Consider the following 22,074-nt stretch of genomic DNA (forward strand, 5'->3'; position numbering starts at 1 on the left):
AAATTGTCATATAAATTCACTTTGTAGTTCTCACTGTCCAGAGAAAGCTCATAAATCAATTCCAGTGGCTTCTGCATGTTTCATCTCCCTCTTCCTAAGCTCTAAGTGAATCATCAGGAAGGTGTCTCTGTGTTTCTGGCTGCTGTGAAGCCAGGTGAGTGAGGAGTTTCTGCAGTTTCAGACAGGCTTATGTTGAATGAACCCCACTGTTGGCTTTTTATAAGATGTCAACATTTTTCTTTTTTCCTAAAACTCCCTGTTTCTGCCCCTTCCTTCTTAAATGGATGTCCCACACTACTACCACCTCCACAACACACTACAATCTTCTCATGAGTCCTTGATTATATAATGGTTCAGATATGCTGAGGACAAGGAGATGGTGATGAGATTATAATCTCATGATATCTGTGAGGGAGTGTCATTATTAACCCCATTTTGAAGTGAATGAAACCAAGGTTAGATTATTTCTTACTGCTAAAGTTATACAGCAAAGAGGAAGGAGAACAGATTCTCTGTTCTTAACCTTAATGTCCAAGGCTTCTAGAAATACCACATTTTCGTATACATACTTGATTTTATATATGCTCCTTCATTCATATTGGTACTTATAATTGTTATAGAAAGTCCTCTAAGTTTTAAAATAGAAAATATAGTCATTTAATGTATAATGCATCTTCCTCAATAATAAGTAAGCACCTTGAGACATTTGCTGAGTAGATCCTTAACATGGAGTTATAATAGCTCAACTTTGAACCATAGGGTCACACCCTTCATCTAGCAGGCATTCACAGAAAATAAGCATGAATTTTCCTGCTGCAGGTGCTACATCCAGGATGGGAGGATGGCAAGACCCTTTGACTAACTTTTAGCAAGTATGGTATGGTGGAAAGCATATGAATTTGAGGTTTCATTTTTTTTCTTTTTCTTTTTAAGTTTTTTTATTTTGAGAGAGTGAGAGTGGAAGTAGGGGAGAGGCAGAGGGAGAGGGAGAGAGAGAATCCCAAACAGGTTCCACAGTCAGTACAGAACCTAATGTGGGCTTGAACTCATGAACCATGAAATCATGACCTGAGCCAAAATCAAGAGTTGGAAGCTTAACTAACTGAGACACCCAGGTGCCCCAAATTTAAGTTTTTCTTAAGTAACTATTAATTACAGGAGATTGTTCGATGCTGGCAAGGGCAAAAAAGTGGTTCAGGTATGCCCTTAAAGATGCAGCTAAAGTAAGTTGGAAAAAAAAAAACAGATGAAAATAATAATATTATTATTCTGAACCCAGACTCTGCTCCAGTATCTGATAACGTTTGGGGGGTAAGAAATAGAATTGAAAAGGCTAAATATGCCAGGTTCCCAAAGAAAAGCTGTATTTGAGGGGAGGCCATCTTTGGCAGTGTATTTCCTCTCTGAAGGAAGTAATTAGGCACTGTTATCATAGAATGAAAAACTAACTCCTCTAGAATACCAGCTCACTCAGCCATTGCTTCATGAATTCACAGCATAATGGAGAAGGCACAGAGCCAAAGTACTTGGATTTGAATCCTGGCTCCGCCACTTATTGCTTGTGTCTTGACTTTGGCAATTCATTTCTTCTCCCTCTGAGCCTCAGCTTCTTCTATAAAATGGAGATAATAAGTATACAACTCAAAAGGTTTTATAAAGAATAATGTTTAGGGCTGCCTGAGTGGCTCTGTCAGTTAAGGGTCAGACTCTTGATTTCGGCTCAGGTCATGATCTCACAGTCATGAGATTGAGCCCCAAATCAGGCTCCATGCACAGAAGAGATTAAGATTCTCTCTCTCCATTCCTCTCTCTCCCTATCTCTCTTTGTCTCCCCCTCTGCTCCTCCCGCATGCTCACACTCTCAAAAAAAAAAAAAATAATGTTTAAAAATACTGATTTCTAGAGCAGCATTATCAACAATAGCCAAATTATGGAAAGAGCCCAAACATCCATTGACTGATGAATGCATAAAGAAAATGTGGTATACATATACAATAGAATATTACTCAGCCATCAAAAAGAATGAAATCTTGCCATTTGCAGTGGCTTGGTTGGAGCTAGACTGTATTATGGTAAGTGAAAAGTCAGACAGAGAAAGACAAATACCATATTACTTCAGTCATGTGTGGAATTAGAGAAACAAGACAAATGAACATAAAGGAAGAGAATAAAAAGAGAGGGAGGCAAACCATAAGAGCCTCTTAACTATAGAGAACAAACTGCTGAAGAGAAGATAGGCAGGGAATGGGCTAAATGGGTGATGAGCATTGAGGAGGGCACTTGTTGTGATGAGCACTGGTTGTTGTATGTAAGTGATGAATCATTAAATTCTACTCCTGGAACCAATATTACGCTGTATGTTAACTAAATAGAATTTTTAAAAAATACAGATTTATACACTAATTTATTATAATATTTAACAAAGGGATTGTACTAAAGATTAAAAGTTGAAAATGAAAACAAAAAGTTAGTCAAAACCTTAGTCAAAATAAGGAGGATAAATACTTAAATATCTACGAGAAGGTGGTAACTGCAATGGTAGATAAATGGACTCTGAAATGAAGAGATGAGACCCATTGTTTTCCTTTCCCAGGATGGTCTGACTACTTATCTTTTGTGTTCAGTAATACTTAAGCAACTAATTTATTAGTAAAGCTACTTTAGCCATATGTTGTTACTTTTAAACCCTTTTCATTTTAAATTAACCCCAAAACACTGTATTTACCCCATCCTCTTTATTTTTATAATGGCTTCCATACTGATTTTCATTTGTCTAGTGTCATGTCTTATAGAATGGTTAATTAAATACTCATGTAGGCTTAACTACCAAAATAACAAAAAAAGAAGATGAATGTTTATAACTCAGCCTAGCATCTTACAAAAAATCTTCCAGAGATTAGAAAAGAGAGAACACTTCCCAACTTTTTCAATTTTATCATCACCTTGATACCAAAACACGACATGGTCACTATAGGAAAGGAAATTTATAGTCCAATCTCTCTCATAAACATATGATCAAAAAATACAAAATAAAGTATTAACACAGTGAACCTAGTAATCTATAGGAAGGATAATACAGGCACAGAATGCACTAAACTTCTGTTTATCAAAAGACACCATGAATAGGATAAAAGTGTGAGAGCATAGGAAAAGATTTGTAATAAAGAGTTCTGGAAAAGGAATTATAATCAGAATATCTAAAGAACTGCCACAATAAATTAGGCAAAAGATAGAAACCACATTTTTTAAATGGTTAAAAGGCTTATAATGATATTTCATGAAAGAGGAGGTACATCAGTGTCAATTCCCATGTGAAATGGTATTTATCTCACTAGTCATCAGGTAAATTAAAATATAATGCCACTGTTTGCCCACCAGAATGGCTAAAATTAAAACGATTGCTCATTCCAAGTGTTAACAAGCATGTAGAGACTTCCATGTGCTGCTCATGAGAGGTAAATTGGTATGACCACATTGATATACTGTCAGTATTTACTGTCGTTAAACATATTATACCCTATGATTCATTCCTAACTATATACACAATAGAAATATTTACATAAGTTCAACAAAAATCCATACAAGAATTATTTATAGCTGCATTGTTTATAATAGCCTAATCCTGAAAATAACCCAAATGTCTAGCAACAATAGAATAGGTAAATAATTTGTGGCATATTTACATAAGAAAATATTGTACAGTAATAAAAATGAACAGTGTCTGGGCCACCTGGGTGGCTCAGTCAGTTAAGTGTCCAACTTCGGCTCAGGTCATGTTCTCATGGTTCATGGGTTCAAGCCCTACATCAGGCTTTGTGCTAACAGCTCAGAGCCTGGACCCTGTGTCAAATTCTGTGTCTCCCTCTCTCTCTCTGCCCCTCCCCCGCTCGCCCGCTCTCTGTCTTGTCTACATTAAGACAAGAGGAATCTTTCATCATGGGGAGTCCAGCCAGGGTGGGTCATGTTGCCAGCCTCTTTCACTGTAACCGGTCCACATGTGCTTTCTCTCCAGGGAAGAGCCAAGAAGAATCTCTAAATTAGGTTTTACCAACCGCCTCTCCTTGCTTCATCTCAGTGTCTCTCAACCTTGACTGCATGCTAGAATCACCTGGGTAGCTGTAAGGGAAAAACTTGTTTTCCTTTATGCTACTCACTGCATACTTCACTTCTGACACCACACGTGGGGGTTTTTCCCTGACACAGACCGATTCTCCAACCCCAGCTGGGCGTCCTAGAATTTAACTCAATTCTGACACTCCCTACCTGGAGATAGCATCAGCCCCCACGAGTTAAAGGTTCAGCCTCCTATTTCAGGTTGTCGTCTGTGCTTCTGGCTGACTGGCTCTGAATCAGAGGTCTCCACAGTCCCCTCCTCATGCTTAATAATTTCTTAGAGCAGCTCATAGAACTCAGGAAAACAATTTACTTAGTAGATTACTAATTTATTATAAAAAGTAAAACTCAGAACAGCCAGATGGAAAAGATAATGGGGCAAGGTCTAGGGAAAGAAGCACAGAGCTTCCATTTCATCTCCAGGAGGGCCATCCCTCTCCACATCTCCATGTTTTTAGCAATCCAGAAGCTCCCTGAACTGTGTTCTAACTCTGTCTTGTAGGGGTTTTATTGAGGCTTCATCAGTGAGGCATGATTGACTAAATCATTGGCCATTGATGATTAATTCAACATCAGAAGTCAGGAGTGGGGCTGTCCTTCCCCAACCCTCTGATCACATGGTTCCCTTGCAAGCAGACCCCATCCTCAGGCTTTCCAAAAGTCAGCTCATGACCTGAATCTGACCTGTGATTGAAAAGGGCTTGTTAGGAATAACAAAATACAATTTTATAGCTCTCATCACTTAGGACATCTCAAGGGTTTTAGGAATGCTGTGCCACGTGTGGCACAAAGACCAAATCTTACAGCAAATCACAGTGTCACAAGTGCTCTTAAAAACCCTGATGCCCAGGCCCCAGCCCAAACATATGGAGTCAGAATCTCCTGAGAATGTGTTCAAACATCAATATTTTTTCAGGCTCCCCTATGGATACCAGTGTGCAGGAACATGAAAAACCACTACTTTTATCTTTTATTTTTTCTTCTTTTATTTCTAGCTTTATTTATTTCCTCATCAACCTGAGAACAGTTGTTTAAAAAGTCTCAGATTTCTGGCACGGATGTCTAATGCAAATCCACAACTAATGGGAAGGTCAGTTCCTGGGACATCTTTCAATTTTGATCACACTCAGACCCAGAATTGGGAAACTAACCTTGAACCTGATGCTCTAACTTGCCAACACTTAGCAAACATAGAATTTCCTGGTTTAAGACTAAATAAGTTTAGAAAGCAGACAGCAAAAATTGGAGAGACCTCTTGAGAAATCAGAAAGCTCTAACACTCATATTTTTATTTCCAGTGACTAATGAGTTGATTAGAAGTTCTTAAGTTACATGAGATCTCAATGAAAATGTTTAGAGAATACAGTTGAGGTCCAAACAACCAGGTTTGAATGATATATCTGTGTGCGTGCACGTGTGCATGCACTTGCAATAAACCCAGGTACAGGTTTGCAATAAACTCAGATACAACTAACGTCTATCTAATCTCATTTCTGATTCTTGCTTCTGCTCCTCCCCACAGAGTAGTGCACTGTCCTGGTTCCCTTTCCAGCCCATCCCCACAGTTTAACCCTGGCCTCCCCCTGCACTTTGTCCTTTACCTACACCACTCCCCACATCAGGTCTCAGCCTCTCCCAAACCACAGCAATCAGTTGGCATGGAAACATTAGATGAGCCTGCCTGGTGGGAGAGAGATTCTGTTTCCAAGTGAAAATGGAAAAGATTCAAGTGTGATTCACTTCCAGCCATTTTAACTCTTGAGTTCATCCGTCTATTTAAGACCTATCCACGGCTCCAGATCACCTACTTGGTACAGGAGATTATCTTGATCCAGACTCTGCCTTGTATCTGTGTCTCCCTCTGCATCTTCCCCTGCGGGACCTGGGGTGCAGCCTCGGCGAGCATCCTGATCTTTCCTTTCTCCCTGCCTTTGCTGGGCCCTTTCTTTGCATTCTAAGTGGTTCCTAAAGGTCTTTCAGGCATCACTTCTCCCTAGGAGCTTTCTTGGCCCACATCTGTGCCCCTTTCTGTCCTAGCACTTCAGTTGTAGTGACTGTAGGAAACTCCAAGCTTAGGTGACTGTTTCCTCGCTAGACTGTGGATGCATTAAAAGGAGAAGCATGCCCCTGCTCGAAGCCTGTACGTTTCTCACACTCCTAGGGTGGAATCTTGGCTCCACCACTTATTAGATCAGAGATCTTGCACAAGTCACTCACCCATTGTGAGCGTCAGTTTTCTCATACGTAAAACAGAATGATGCTCCTGCTTATCATATGCTGGGTATGTGTTAGGCACTTTATATCTCTTTAATCCCCACACTAATTCAGTGAGAGAGAAGGCAATATTGTTGAAACCCTTTTACAGGGAAGAAGGTAAGAGTCAGGAGTTGAGAAACTGGCCCTGAATTACACAGCTTTTAGACAGTGGAGTCAGCATTCAAGCCCAGGTCTGAATCTGTATTATTCTGCTCTAGTGCCTGTGTGTGTGGACATAAAGCACCTCGCCCTGTGCCTGCCTGGGGTTGGGAGGGGATGGGTGGTCAGATGGATGCATCAATGATAAACTACCCTGGAAAAAGCTAATCCTGTTCTCTCTTTGGGGATCCAAATGGAAAATTAAATTCTCTCCTGGGCCTTTAAGTCTAAAGTGCATAGTTTCTCCAAGCCTGTGGCTAAAGTCAAGAATATAAAGACATCTACCACCGTTGTTTATACCTGTGAGCTACACAAAAAGCATCCTTCCTTCCCACTTGAACCAGTGCCCCATCCCCAAAGAAGTGAAAGATAGATTAGCTCTTTAAGAACTGGAAAGCAGGAAAAGAAAATGCATTTGAAATAGCTGTTAAATCACCTTGATAGCTGTCATTGCCAGTGGGAAACAAGCCGGTCAGAGTCCATGTTCAGCACAATGTCATGGCACCCTGCCGCTCAGGAGTACAAAGAAGAGGCCAGTCAAGTGAGTGCCACTCAAGCAGACATAGTTAAGCTTTAGCGTAAATCATTCAATACCATTCAGTGGATTTCTATGATTTTCTTTTCTAACCAGTAATTTAGCACAAGAAGAAAAGGGTGCTTTTATTCAAATATTTCTATTTTTACTTACAGATAAGTATAAAAATCGTTTAATGAAGGGATTCTGTGTTGCCGCTAAGTGTATGTAAATAATGCCTTAGATCTCAAAAGGATAGAACAAAGCTTGTCAGTTTGTCTAGGACCAGCTACCACACAATGTTTCTTTTTTTATAGCATGCTTCAATCATCGACTTGGTTACCAGGGCTACTGATTTTTAAAATTGTAGTGCTGGAATTATTGAACAGCATGGTCTCCTACAGAATCCTAGAAGCAGTGAATAAATATTACCTCCTTCCATCACATTCTCTCCTCTCTTTCTCTCTCTCCCTTTGTCTCTCTCCCCTCCCCCCAATCTTCATCTCAGTCTCCCTACACATGCATAAACTCAATTCCCAATACACTGAAATCAAACTCAATTCCCTGTATACCTGTATTTGAGGACCAGAATAGTGATACACTTAAAAGCTGAAGTTCTTTGATCAAATGACCAGGATTATACTTTGCTTCGTCCATTTTACCAGTTGAGTGACCTTGGACGTGTTCCTTATCCTCTCTAAGCCTCAGTTAGCTCATCTTTCTGCCTTGGAGAACAGCCTCATTATCATGTTGCATAAATAAAATCAGATACTGTTTACAAAATGCTTAGCACAGTGTTCAGTCCATATGAATAGATGCTTAGTAAATGGCTGCACCTATTATTGTTATTATCTAATTAGATATTAAGGATTCAGTCAGATAACGCATTACTTCTAGGCAAATATGGTGTGCTTAATAAACATTAGCTGTCATTATGGTTATCATTGATGTGTTACCCTGTGACTGTTGTGTAGATGGTAGCTATACTCCCATTCCCCAAAGTTCTCTTCTTTTCTCTCTTTGCTTTGTTTGCTTCAGAGCCAAGCAAATAGCAGGGCTCCATAAATACTTAATTGCCTTCCCATTTTCCTTTTGTTTTTTTTTACAGTCACACCTCACAGGTAGAGACAGGTTTTTTTTCCCACCTTGATACAGATTCGTGCAGCCTGGGGAAGATTGAAGGACTTATGTGTTGCTGTATTACTCCCATCTCTAGGCCTCGGATTTTTAGAAGTAGAACAGGATCATCTCTGAGATCTGTCCCCATCTGATATCCCTTGATTCTCAGATTCTGTTTTAACCAGAGGCTTTGGGGGAGCTACATAATATAAAAGTTCATACTTAGAGAACCTCTATTTGCAGTGAATTTGAGGATCAGACATGAAATAGCAAATTCTGAATGATGTTATTCCAATTCTTGACCTACTATGGTATTTGAGGAGTGTTAAGATCCTGAGGTTACCCCCATAATTCAGTGGTGTGAGAATAATCCCTAGCTTTGCCAAAAAATACAAGCATGTAGGTTTAAGTACCAAGCATTTTAAAAACTTGACTACATTTCCTACATACTGTATCCAGCCTTTGCCCTAGAAAGGCTAATTCTATTGCGAATGAAGAGATAATTTGGTATTAATAAGGAAAATCGGATAGAAAACCAAAGGCTGCAGCATGGCTACCTTAGAGACAAACTTTTCCAATAGGATTTTCTTTCCTTTTGGATAGAAAGGGACTGCACTTTATGAATTTCAAAGTTCAGTTTATTTCAACTCCAGGGTGGGACTAAAGAGTGAAGATGGGGAGTAGAGAGAAGGGCATGTGCCTGCAAAGATCTATGTCTTCTCTGATAAACAACCTATGTTGCTGTCAATAATAGAAAAATATTTTTTTCATTTCAGGGTTTAAAATTAGTTATTAAATGATTTCCTGAAATCTGAGTCTTCTATCTTTGGTGTGTTATAGGTATAAAAACCAAGCCAGCTTAATGGGAAATTTCAAAATTCTGCCACCTCTGGCTCCCAGGGCTCCTCCATCTGCCCTAGCTGTGCTTGAAGCCAGAAAGGAACATGGAGCCAGATTTCTCATTAGCAGTAAACCTGTTGGACTATGAGCGTGAGGCATATGGAACCCTGTTGGGGCATGTTGGGTGCAAGGGTGACAATAGTTATCTCAGGGCTCTGAAGCCCACAAAGTATGCAAAGACTGTGTGTTGAGGCAGAAAGGCATGTCCGGGGCAAGGGACTGCCCAGCTCAGGGTATCTTCTAAGTTCATGATATCACAGGCAGTTTATGTCCTGGGAAAATACTGTTCTTCTTACCAGCAGAAGATGGTTACTATCATCTGTAATTTACCTCTTCCTATGGTTTGATGTAAATATTAGAATGAATTATATGAAGTTGTCAATGTTACATAAGGTTCCACCTAATATTTTACTCTAAAAAGGGGGCTTCTACTTGAATATGCTGGTGGCTTGCTGTCACTTTATTGGCAGGAAAATGGGTTCTTGGACAACAGGAGGTTCAAAATGAGCATGTATGCCTAATTCCTGTCTGTGATTCTGTGAACAGTCTGTTGTGTTGAAGGAACTCATTGGAGACCCTTGACTGTTTTAACAGAACCCCACCATGGTTTGTTGGATTTTAAATTAAGATAATAAGAGTTACAAATAAAAGAAAACCACTTCATCCATTACCCAGCCAAATGGGTAACTTCAGCAAACCACACAACCAACTGTGCTTTTATCTCTTATATTAGAATCCGCTGCAGTGTCTGAAGGCTTGTGTGATACAGGGCTGCCCCAAGACTACTGAAATCAGTGTCGTTGCTCAGACAGACAAGCCACGTGCAATGCTTTTAAAAATGCTATAGACCTGGGGCACCTGGGTTGCTCAGTCAGTTAAGTGTCAGACTCTTGATTTCAGCTCAGGAGCTGTTGTGAGATTGAGCCCTACATCAGGCTCTGTGTGCTGGGCCCGGAGCCTGCTTGGGATTCTCTCCCTCTCTCTTTCTCTCTGCCCCTTCCCTGCTCATCCCTCTCTCTCTCTCTCTCTCTCTCTCTTCCTCTCTCTCTCTCTTCCTCAAAATAAATGAATAAACATTAATAAATAAATAAATGAACAAATAAAATGCTATATACTCCATGTGAGGAGATAGTTAGATACAAATGCCTAGGAAAATTGAAGGAGAGACAGCTGCCTGCGGAACTGCCTGACTTGGGAAAGGTCAGCCATGTTCCTTGCCTGCCGCTTGTTCTCTATTGCCTCTGAATTGAAGTTCTCAGAGGTGCTGTGAATAAAAGAGTAGTTTCACTTAGTAATAAATATCAGTACTTTAAACGTTTTGTGAATAAGGCAGAACACAGCTGAATTAACTAAATGCAAAAGTCCAACATGTACACATGAAATCACTTTCCTCAAGAGAGAGTAAGAGCTGATAGAATTTGTTGGGGATGTATTACCTCCGCAAGGCCTCTTGATGTGTCCACTCAGCCAATATTCTTAGGAACACCAGGAGGTAAGTGTTGCTTCATTCTTCAGATGAGAAAACAGATGCAGCCAGTAAATTTACCCAAGTTCACATAGGGGCAGAGTAAAGAATAACCCAAGGCCTTCTGATTCCCAAGTTTGTACCATTGACATGTATGCACTGGTTCTCCTTCCAAACTATTAGAGATATTCAAGGTTAGCATTAACATTTGACTTGCTGGGGCTGATTAACTGTTCATTTTAACCCTCAATTGCCATCTTTATTTTCTAGCTGACTTCCAGGTGTATATGCCTAAAATAAATAAATAATTTAAATAAGAAACAAATCATAACCAGGAAGAGAACATGAATCCCTCCTGCTCACCTTCATAATTTAAGAACCAGTTACGTTGAGGGGGTGCCTGAGTGGCTCAGTCAGTTAAACATCCAGCTTCAGCTCAGGTCATGATCTCATGGTTCAGCAGTTTGAGACCCACGTCAGGCTCTGTGCTAACAGCTGAGAGCCTGGAGCCTGCTTCAGATTCTGTATCCCCCTATCTCTCTGCCCCTCCTCCGCTCACATTCTCTCTCTCTTAAAAATAAATAAACATTAAAATATTTTTTAAACAAGAACCAGTTGCCTTGAAAAGTACATGTTTAGTGTTGGTTTGAAACACTTCAGAGAGGGTTTCAGTTTGTACCCATTGTTTGGCGCTCCCACGGCCTATCTCTCTCTCTCTCTCTCTCTCTCTCTCTCTCTCTCTCTCCCTCCTGATCTATTTATCTGAAGTATAATTATATTCAATGAAATGCACAGATCAATGAATTTTAATAAAAGTATGTACCTCTCCAGCCACCACCCAGATCCAGACACAGAACTTTCCAACACTCTAGGTTTCCTCATGTCCATTCCAGTCAGTATACTAGGTCTCACCCCCAACCCTGAGAGATGATCACTACTCCGAATTTTATCACCATAGATAGATTAACCTATTCTTGAACTTAATATAAATGTAACCTTGCAGGCTGTGTCCTTTTGCATCTGATTTGTGGGCTCAACATAATGTTTTTAAGAGTAATCCATATCGTTTTGTATTTTGGCAGTCTGTCACTTATTACTTTATGTAATATTACATTACATGAATATCACATAATTTGTGCATCCATTCTTCCGTTTAAGGATATTTGTATTGTTTTCATTTGGGGGCTACTATGAATAAAGCTGCTGTCAACATTCTTATGTGAGTCTTTTAAAGACAATAGGCACTCCCTTCTCTTGCCTGTATGCATACAGGAGTGAAACCACAAGGTCATAGGATAGACAGATACTTTAAAATAAACTGCTAAATCTTTTTGTAAAGTGAATGTGGGAAATGTAGTCTTTACCTGGGTATGCCTTCCTACAACCCCTGGTGAGTGGGGAGGGAGAGCTTGTGTTCCTGAAAAGGAAGTGGGTAAGAATGGATATTAGGGGAAAATCAGCAGCCTCTGCCATAGAGTCCATGGCTATATTTCATAAGTACATTAACCCAGGTAGTTCCTTCCCTGAATGTCCAGAGTACGAGATGCAAACACGAACTTAGGTTTTCAAGTAGCAGTAGTTCTGTTTCTTGAAACGGAAGTAAGCTCAACTCCTTAGCAGCGCTAACAACTATGATGGGCTGGCGTTTCTGAAAGGCAGCTACACTGGTTTCTTTGATTTCAGAGCTGATGAGAAGTGCTAGTGGAGGTGTCAGAGGCTCTCAACACCTCTGATCAACGTTGCCTTTTGATAAGGTGACATTTTTAGCTTCTGGCTGCATCCATTTAAGGCCTTTCTTCTCTTAGCAAAACTGAAAGTGCCTACAGATTCAGATAGGTGCATATGGATTAACTAGTTCTTCCCCCTTGATTGTGTTGTCTTTAAATTTTTCTACGGACTGTGAATTACCTGGTTCTTAACAAAGAGGTTAAATCCTTTTTGTTAAATCCTGTGGATCCCAGTTTGCATAATTATCTAAGTACAGGAAGGTAACTGACTTATGTTTTCAAGGAGCAGCAATTCTCTGTTTCTTGAAATGGAGTTAAACACCACAGAGATGCTAATGGCTCTGAGGAATTACATTCCCGGAGCCATCACACTATGTCTTGCATAGTAAAGACACTTGACAAATGTGTGCCCCCTTCCCCTAGAATCTCCCAGTTAAGTGAGGTGTGCAGATAAGTAGGTCATAATGATGGTGTAGGGTGGTAAGTGCTATGCAAAGCACAGATGTGAGTGCTTTCATTAGTACCTTTTATGGCTTCATATCAGAAAAATGCTGTCTGTCATGAAATGTGAGAAACATGAAGTTCTCACATTTACAGACAGTAGTAGAACCTTGAACTTTGTGCTATTCCATTCAGTACTTGCCCAGGGCAGCTCTGTGAAAGTACCCTTGGGTGTACTGCTCTGTGATCCATTTTACTAACCTGGCTTCTGCACTCCTTTGAAAAATGAGTCACATATAGAAGGTAAGAACAGCAGAGAACAGCCCAGTAAAATCTCCCAACACCCAGAGCTGCTTCACCTTTAACTGGCTGAGTGACCAAACACTTTCTTAAATTCTGAGTCTCATTATTTCATCTTTATTTTTAATTTAAAAAAAAATTTTAATGTTTTTTAAATTTATTTTTGAGAGCGATAGACAGAGCATGAGTAGGGGAGGGACAGACAGAGGGACACACAGAATCTGAAGTAGGCTCCAGGCTCCTAGCTGTCAGCACAGAGTCCAACGTGGGGCTTGAACTCATGAACTGTGAGATCATGACTTGAGCGAAAGTCACACGCTCAGCCGATTAAGCTACCCAGGCACCTCTCATTATTTCATCTTTAAAAGGAATATATCAGTTCTAATCACATAGAGGGCTTGTGAGAATTAACTGTGAGTTTATTGGGTAAAACTCTTTAAAATATCGTCTGCCACTTGAACAGCACTTATTGTTGCTGTTATCACCATTGTCTTTTCTGTGGTTATTATTTATTTCCCTGGTGCCCTTGGTTTAGAAACTAGTTGGGACTTTTAGGTATGTTTGTTTGCTTGCTAGCTTTTTTTTTTTTCCCCCTTCTAAGTGGGTTAAAAATCTCATTTCTCTGCATTTAAAAAAGATTTCTTTTTGGGGTGTCTGGGTGGCTCAGTAGGTTAAGCATCCGACTTTAAGCTCAAGTCATGATCTCATGGCTGCTGGGTTTGAGTCCTTGTGGGGTCTGTGCTGACAGTTCAGAGCCTGCAGCCTGCCTCAGATTCTTTGTCTACATCTCTCTCTGCCCCTCCCTCACTCGCTCTCTGTCTTCTTCTCAAAAATAAACATTTAGAAAAATGTTTTATGTTATTTTTTATTAGACTTTGTTTTTCAGAATAGTTTTAGGTTCACAGAAAAGTACAGAGATTTACAACATACCTGCTGCCCCCCAATATGTGCAGTCTCCTCCACTATCAAGTGCCCAGTCCAGAGTGTACATTTGTTAGAATCATGAGCTTATGTAAATACATCATTATCACTCAAAGTCTATAGTTAACATTAGAATTAATTCTTGCTCTTGTACACGTTATGAGTTTTGACAAGTGTGGAATGACCTGTATCCACCTTTATATTATCATGCAGAGTTATTTCACTGTCCTAAAAATCCTGAAGTTTTCATAGTCTGTATTCTTCATTTCCTCAAAAACCCCAGCATGAGTTGAACAAAAATATGACTTCAGGAGAATTGTATGAAAGAAAAAAATTACTCTTGGAAGTTTTACTCTGAGACTACACTTGAAATTGAATGGTAAACTTGGTAACATTTGTCTGTGCTGGCTGGGGGATAAATATACTAGAAATAGATGGCATGTCTTATGAGTAAAGGAAGCAGTTTGAAGTATTGTCATTGTGAAAATAGTAAACTGCTGAAGATAAATTTTTAGTGTATTTGGAGTCTTGGCATGAACGCCTTTATCATCACAGTGCTGCCTCTCTTTTTTTAATTCAGTTTGGTTTATTTTAATAAGCTCTTCAGGCACTTTGTGCAACCCTGAGCAAAGATATTCATGAATATATTTCTGCTAAAGCACACTAATGAATTATTTATTTTCAAATCTGTCTGTATTTGTAGCTATTGATAACAGCAGTTTTGAAGAAATGAAAACCTTTGAATCCTCTATCTGACTTTTCTGAGGTGAAATGTGATAGGATTTGAAAATAGAAGGGGATAGATATTTGTGATGTGTGTCGCTGATAAAAGATCACTATATAGAATAGCATACATAGAGAATACAAAGCAAAGAGAAAGGTTTGAACAGCCCTATAGAAAATGTGTGAGTTCTTTTTAAAAAGCAAAGAAAACACATGACCTATTAACATATGAAAAGATGCTTAAAATCATTAGCAGCCAAATTAAACTGCTGTAAGCTGCCATTTTACATTCACCAAAATGACAAAAATTAGGAAGTCTAGTCAGTTCCAGGTGTTGAGAGGATATAAAATGACTGGAACCTCCTCCACTCTGTCAACTGGAACAACTGCTTTGGAAAACAGATTGACATTAATTAGTTAAATTGAACACATAACCCAACAATTTGCTTGTTGGGTACATATATACATATATATGTACATACACACACACCTTAGTAAAACTTTTGTACATAGGCACGGAAGATATGTATATTTGTACCAATACCATTAATAAAATCTAAAAGTCACCCAATGTCCAGCAGTAGGGCAGATATCTACATGGTTATATTCATACACTGAACACAGCAGTGAGAATTGATAAATAATTGCCACAGACATCAACATGGGTGAGCCATGTGACATAATGTGGGCTCCAAGAAGCAGACCATGGGTACCATATCCATATTCATGTTCTTTTTTTTTTTTTTTAATTTTTTCTTTTTTATTTATTTCTAGGAGAGAGAGAGATAGACAGCATGAACAAGGGTGGGTCAGAGAGAGAGGGAGACACAGACTCTGAAACAGGCTCCAGGCTCTGAGCTGGCAGTCAGCACAGAGCCCGACGCGGGGCTCAAACCCACGAACAGCGAGATCATGACCAAAGCGAAAGTCGGACGCTTAACCGACTAAGCCACCAGGCGCCCCTCCATATTCATGTTCTATATATTATTTAGGGACACATATAGATGTGATAACACTATAAAGAAAATTAGGGGATGATTTACCCTAATCATCCAGAGAGTTACCTGTGGAAGCAGAGTGGTAACGGAAGACATGCTATTACCAAGAAAGCCATCCAGAGGGATTCTAAATTACTATTAGTGTTCTTGGCTTGCTTCAGTGGGGTGTTTGTGTGTGTGTGTGTGTGTGTGTGTGTGTGTGTGTAATAGTCATTTTATTTTTCTTTAAGCTCTACAGAGATTTTATATGATTTCTTAAATATGTTATACTTCTCTCTCTCTCATACACACACACACACACACACACACACACACACACACACAGACTGGTTTTTATGCACACACACAAAAAAAAAAGGTAGAACATGGGCCGAGATTGGCTGTATGGTCATGAAAAATAGAAGCAAGAAGGAGATAATAAGAGTATTCTTGGGGCACCTGGGTGGCTCAGTGGATTAAGCATCAGACTCTTGATTTCAGCTCAAGTTGTGATCTCATGGTTCTTGTGAGCCCTTCATCAGGACCCACACTGACAGTGTGGAGCCTGCTTGGGATCTCTCTCTCCCTTGCTCTCTGCCCCTCTTCTGCTTGAGTCCTCTCTCTCTTTCTCTCTCAAAATAAATAAATAAACTTAAAAAAAGAATGTTCTTAAAAGTGCCATCATATTACCTTATTTTTTTTCTTTAACAGGTGAGATTGAATTATATATAAGTAAACAAAATTGAAACAAAAATGGCAAACTGATTTTGTAACCTTGTCAGCAATATTGTGGCCTTACCATTATTTATTGAGCACTTAATATATTTCAGGCACTCTCTTTGTTTTTGCTGTTCTTCACAGTAACACTATGAGGTAGGTAATAATGTATCCACATCTACCTGTGAATCAGGGAGGTTAAGGAATTTGCCCAGTCTGAAGGCTGAAAAGTGGCAGTTTGACTCCATGAAATGCAGTTTCAGTTCCATGGCTGACTGTAATTAACATAAGCTGAAATGCAGATTCAGATTCTGCCCTCTCCACGAGGCCCTATTCTTGGTTTAGCAGTTTCCCTGCAGGGATCCTGCATTGGAGACAGACGTGTTCTTAGTCTAAGTCTTAGGATAAACAATGTCCTTGTTGGACTTCCATACACCCCTTTTTTGATGTAATTTTCTACAAGAATAAGGAGCTCATATTTTCATGATATTAGCGCACTCTTCACTGCCAGAATGATGCTGTGCTTCACTGAAAAATAATGGCCCGGGAGGACTAATCAGTATGAAGGCACATGTATTTTGCAAAGTGTGTCAGAGCACAGGTCAATCAATTATGTTTTTTGTAATGACCAGATTTTCATACTGGAACATGTTAAATAATTGGCTGCAATGAAAAATGCTAGGGAGAGTTCATAAGAAAACTAATTGAACTGGGAAAGCAGAAAGACTCATTCTTTTCCATAAATGATATTTGAAATCCAGAAACATGCTGTTCATTCATTTCCTCCATCCGTGATTTATTCTCACTACAGGATATTAATCTCTGCTGTTTTGCAAAAGTTGTACTTGATCCTCATCCTTCTTCCTAAGAGAGAGGGTATTGTGACAAAGCTCTTTGGGATTGGGATCTGAGTCTCTAGAAGGTCTAGCAGGACTCAGTGTCAGCAAAGGCAGCAAAGGCAGGACTGGTTGCAATGGGCAAACAGGCCTTGGGGCTTGGGGAATTAGAAACAAAGATCTTTGACTGGAGTAAATCATTCTTCTCCTTAAGAAATGCCAAGCAACAGACTACCTTGCAGCTGTAGTTCCCAAATCTGCCTGATCACAAAAATTGCCTGGGAAGGTAGCAAATGTTTTAAACAAACAAACAAACAAAATACAGAGGATACTGGACCCTACCCTAAATTTATCAATTCAGAACATCTCAAGGTAGAACTAGAGATTCTATTTATACATAATGCCTTAGAAAATACGGCTATGTTTGGGAACTATTGACTCATATAGTATAATGCCCTAAACTCTTTGACACGGCATTCACGGACCTTTCCAAAGTAACCTCAGTGTGGCTGTTCACCCCAGTTATTGACAGGAAAAGAGGGACTCTATCCTTCTTTCAACATAAGACCATGGAATTTTGCTTCTGTTCCTTCAGTAAACACTTATGGAGCACCTACTGTGTATGAGGCCTGACAGATACACAAGAGTGTATCTTACTCTATCATTGTATGCACTTAGCTGAGTTTAGGAACAGGGACAGACTTCTAAAATTAATAACACTACAACCTGGCTTATGCTAAATGACAACTGAAACTTCTACCAAGGATGATAAACACAGGATATGCCTCTCTCTTCCTCAGAACAGGCCTTGCTCATGGTTTCCAGCATGCTTCCCTCTGTGTCTGGAAGCAATTTCAGAATTCTTGTCAATGGCTGCTAACACACTGTCTTAGCAGACAAGACAAAGCCTCTCTACAGACTTTGCGGTAGACTAGTTTGCAGAAACCCAGTCCAGTGGCCCCCATGTCCACTCCCTGATGTGATTGAACTTGTGCTTAGACTTTAAGAAGGGTAGAATTTTTCCAGACATTGCATTTATCTGTGAGATGAACCAGTGGGCAGTGATGAGCCCCAGGACAAATGCCCCACCCCACACGCCTCCCGCTACCGGAAGGCCATGTACTTGCTAGACTGAGAACGTGAATGGTTTTTGACATTCAGGCTCTACAATCTCTCTCCTGTCTGCCTGAATCATCCGCATGCGGCTACCGTAGTCAGTCATAAAATCAGAACAAGTTTTCTAAAGTCTTGTTAACTTTAGGCTACATAACGTTGCAATTAAATTTTATACATGCAGGAATGAAAAGTTAAGTTGTGATGGGAAGAAAAGAGATGTAGAAACTCTCCCAAGACAAACACTGCTTCCTTGTCACCAGTGGTTACTTCCAATAAGAACAGGCGACAATGAAATGGAGAGCACCGCCTGATTCAGCCAGAATCTGGATTTGAGTAGCACGTTCCCCACCCCCTCAATGCTATTCCCTTCCCCTGCCCATAGCAAGCTGTGTGAATTCATCTTTAAAACAAAACAAAACAAAACAAGTTTATGTGTGAATAATCTCTGTATCATGAGCTTTTTAAAATTATGTAAATAATCCACATGAGCCTCTTAAATGTCTTGCCAACCAGGTCCTTCTAGCCTCAGTTTCTGACCCAGAACCTGGCATATAAGGGAAGGTTTTCAATAAATGGCAGTCACCATCATATTATACTCCAGTTATCTGTGGGCAATTTATCTGCCAATCTCAAGGATCCAGAGCACCACTAAGAACTAGCTAACAGGCAAAACAAATGTCAATAGGAGCATGAATTTTCCAAGGTCATAGACTTGCCTCAAAAAGATTTCTACAGACTCTCAGGTAAAACCTATTCAGTCTTAGTTCTTCCTAGCTGCTAATATTCAGTTTTTTGTTTGTGTTGTTGTTGTTTACTCATTGTAGATAACAAGTAGAATAATGTGAGGAATGAGCAGGTATATCAGGTAAATATTAACCTAATGGAGAGAGGAGAAACTAGTAAGACTCAAAAACTACTCATCTGATGACCTACTCTGTGTCTGGGGCTTCCTAAATGAGACAGCATCATGTACTCAGGAAGCACAAAGTCTGATAGGGGTGGGAGTTCGACAGGTAACTCCTCAATATTGTGATGTTATGAAAATCTGTCCAGGATGCCATGGTGTCACATGATAAGTGATCATTTCTTCCTGTCAGGGAATTAGGGAAGAAAAGGCAAGACAGTTTTCTGAAAATCTAAGATGCTTGGGTATCTTTTGAAAGATTGGTAAGTGCTTATGAGAAAACCAGGGTAAGGAAGGGAGGTGTTAAGTTTTCCAATCAGAGGGACCAACATGGGCAAAAAACAAGGAGGTGTGGAAAGGCCCATTGCCCTCAGCAATCTGCCGCACATGGCCCAGTTTAGCATGACTGGAGCTTATGTTGTAAGGGTGAGGCACAGAGCAGAAGTGAAACTAGAGGGTGATAGGCCAGCTCACAAAGGTATTTACCTGGACACCCTGTTGACTCTGGACTTTAGACTGTAGTCCAAGGAGAAAGAGAGCAACTTTTGTGGTTTTGCCCCAGGGTGAGGAGTTGAGGGTATTGTTTGTTTGCTTAGGTTTTTTTAGGGGTTTTTTTTGTTTTTTGTTTGTTTTTTACTTCATTTATTTTGGGAGAGACAGTGAGCAGGAAGGGGCAGAGAGAAAGAGAGAGAGAGAATCCCAAGCAGGCTTCACTCTATCAACACAAAACCCAGTGCAGGGCTTCATGTCACAAACCATGAGATCATGACCTGAGCCAAAATCAAGAGTCGGACACCCAACCGACTGAGCCATCCAGGTGCCCCGGTTTGTTTTGTTTTTTTTTAAGCAAGCAAGTTGAAGTGATCAGATTTGGTTTTAGAAAAATTACTCTTTCTGAGTGCAGAGGAAAGACTCAGGACTGGTGAGATTGGAAATAGGGAAATGGTTAGGCTATAGCAAGAATATAATCTAGAAATCACAAGGCCCTAAACTGAGGCCAAAACAGTGAAACCAGAGAAGATAGGACAGATACAAACCAGTCCAGGAAGGTAACACAGAGGGTTAAAGTGTGCAGTGGTAGATTTAGAGCACAGGCAGGCAGCTATGTACATCTCAGTGCCTTGAAGAAATCACAGTACCATAAATGACAGATTGAATGAAAATCATGAGTCATCAGAAGAGTTTAAGTTATATTTAGTGTATTCTGTTTGCTAAAGTAGGGAAGTATGACATGTATTTTAGAAATACCTCTCTCTGCTAGTTCATTAATGTTAAATGTTTGATTTCTCAGTGATTCTATTAAATGAGTTTTAATATATAGAAATAACTAACATTTTTTGAGTAACCAATATTTGAGGATCTCTGTAGGTGTATTGCCCATTTAACTTTTAGAATTATCCTTTAAAGAAAGGGCTATTGAATCCTAAAGCAAATGAACAATCTAAAACTCAGATAGAGGAACTCTCAGATTGAGAGTTTTACGGCTGGAAGCATTAGGATATTTTGATTCCAAGCCCATGCCTTTTCTCCCACGCTGTCACTAGCCACATCTTATTCAATGAGAAGTCATATTCTGGTAGAAATGAGAAGCTATTACATACGTATCATGCAAACTCAAATACATACTTGGAGTTTGCTTTCCCATCTTTCACTTTAAGATGGTGCTCAGAATTTTCTGAGCAGTTTTTCATGGGACTAAATAGAAGGTGATAGCTTCTCTGGAAGAAGAGCCAAGGAAAACAGACAGCACATGTGTGGAGCTGAAAAAAATTATTGCAATAACAGTTGATCTAATTTTTTCCTTCTCAGAAATGCAGCCTTGAACGTGCACCATCTTGCTCATGCAAAACACATATCCTCTGAAATAATTTTGAAATGTAAATTAATTCTCTCCCTGGAGCAAATATCAAATCATTGCAGACAAGCTAGTCCTCCAGACTCAAATAAAGAGCATCCGACCGTGGCTGTGGACTCTCTCGAGCTCTGAACTAACTTTGGGAGCCAAGGCAAGCCATTTAGTTGCTCTGCACCTCAGTCTTTTCCATGGAAAAGGAAAATGATAATACTTGCCTTCTTTAGGAAGTTAAAAAGATAAACAAACATAAAAAAATAAAAATACCAGTGCTTTTAAAGGTCAACTACTCTGTATAAGTGGAGAGTTTATTTTTATTCTATCAGTCTCCTGGATGGAAGTGGAAAGTTTCATCTTATTCCTTTTATTTCCTAGAGCAAACATTCAGCAAGCACATATTGTGTGCCAGTGGAGGAGAGGGATGCTTTGCACTCGTAGAGCTCATGATCTTGCTCCCCAATCAATATGTGGCATGTCTATCATGCTCTCACTTACGGTGTCTCACTTAATCTTTATTGTATCTTTAGAGGTAGGGATTTGTTCTTCCACATTTTGTAGATGGGACTCTTGAGCCTAAGAAGTAACTGAATGTGATCCCAAGTTTTCTGACTTCCCAAACTCAGCTGTCTTTCCATCATTACAGAATTCCTTTGCTATGTTAATGGAGATAACAGGTATATTCAAAATGAGCTTCCATAAAAATCTGATTGGTACAAACTAAGAGCTCTGGGTGTTATGGGAAGAGAGCAATTAATTTTAGCTAAGGTCCATTCTCAGAGTGTATTCCAGAAGAAAATAATTTGAAATGGACTTGAGAGAATAATAAGCACAGAAAAGGAGGGAAGACCATTCTAGATGGCAGAAGGAACATGAACAAAAACGTGGAGTGGTCCAGTGTATAGTTATGATTGGGAACAATGAACATAGTGCAATTAAAACATGGAAGCCATAAACTAAAGAATTCTTTAAAGAAAGTTTGGATTCAGATGTAAGGCTCTTGAATATCCTGTTAAATAATTTAAGAATGACTCTAA

At 39.6% G+C, this 22,074-nt stretch overlaps 1 protein-coding gene across 10 annotated transcripts in view; it reads left to right on the forward strand.

Annotated features, from left to right (window-relative positions):
* DLG2 (discs large MAGUK scaffold protein 2) overlaps window positions 1–22,074 on the forward strand; it is a 1,380,463-nt gene that overhangs the window by 1,240,728 nt on the left and 117,661 nt on the right. The gene's annotated exons all lie outside the window — the stretch shown is intronic.

The sequence above is a fragment of the Hyaena hyaena genome, unplaced genomic scaffold, assembly GCF_003009895.1.
Source record: "Hyaena hyaena isolate Hyena2069 unplaced genomic scaffold, ASM300989v1 scaffold_59, whole genome shotgun sequence".
NCBI classification, from domain to species: domain Eukaryota; kingdom Metazoa; phylum Chordata; class Mammalia; order Carnivora; family Hyaenidae; genus Hyaena; species Hyaena hyaena.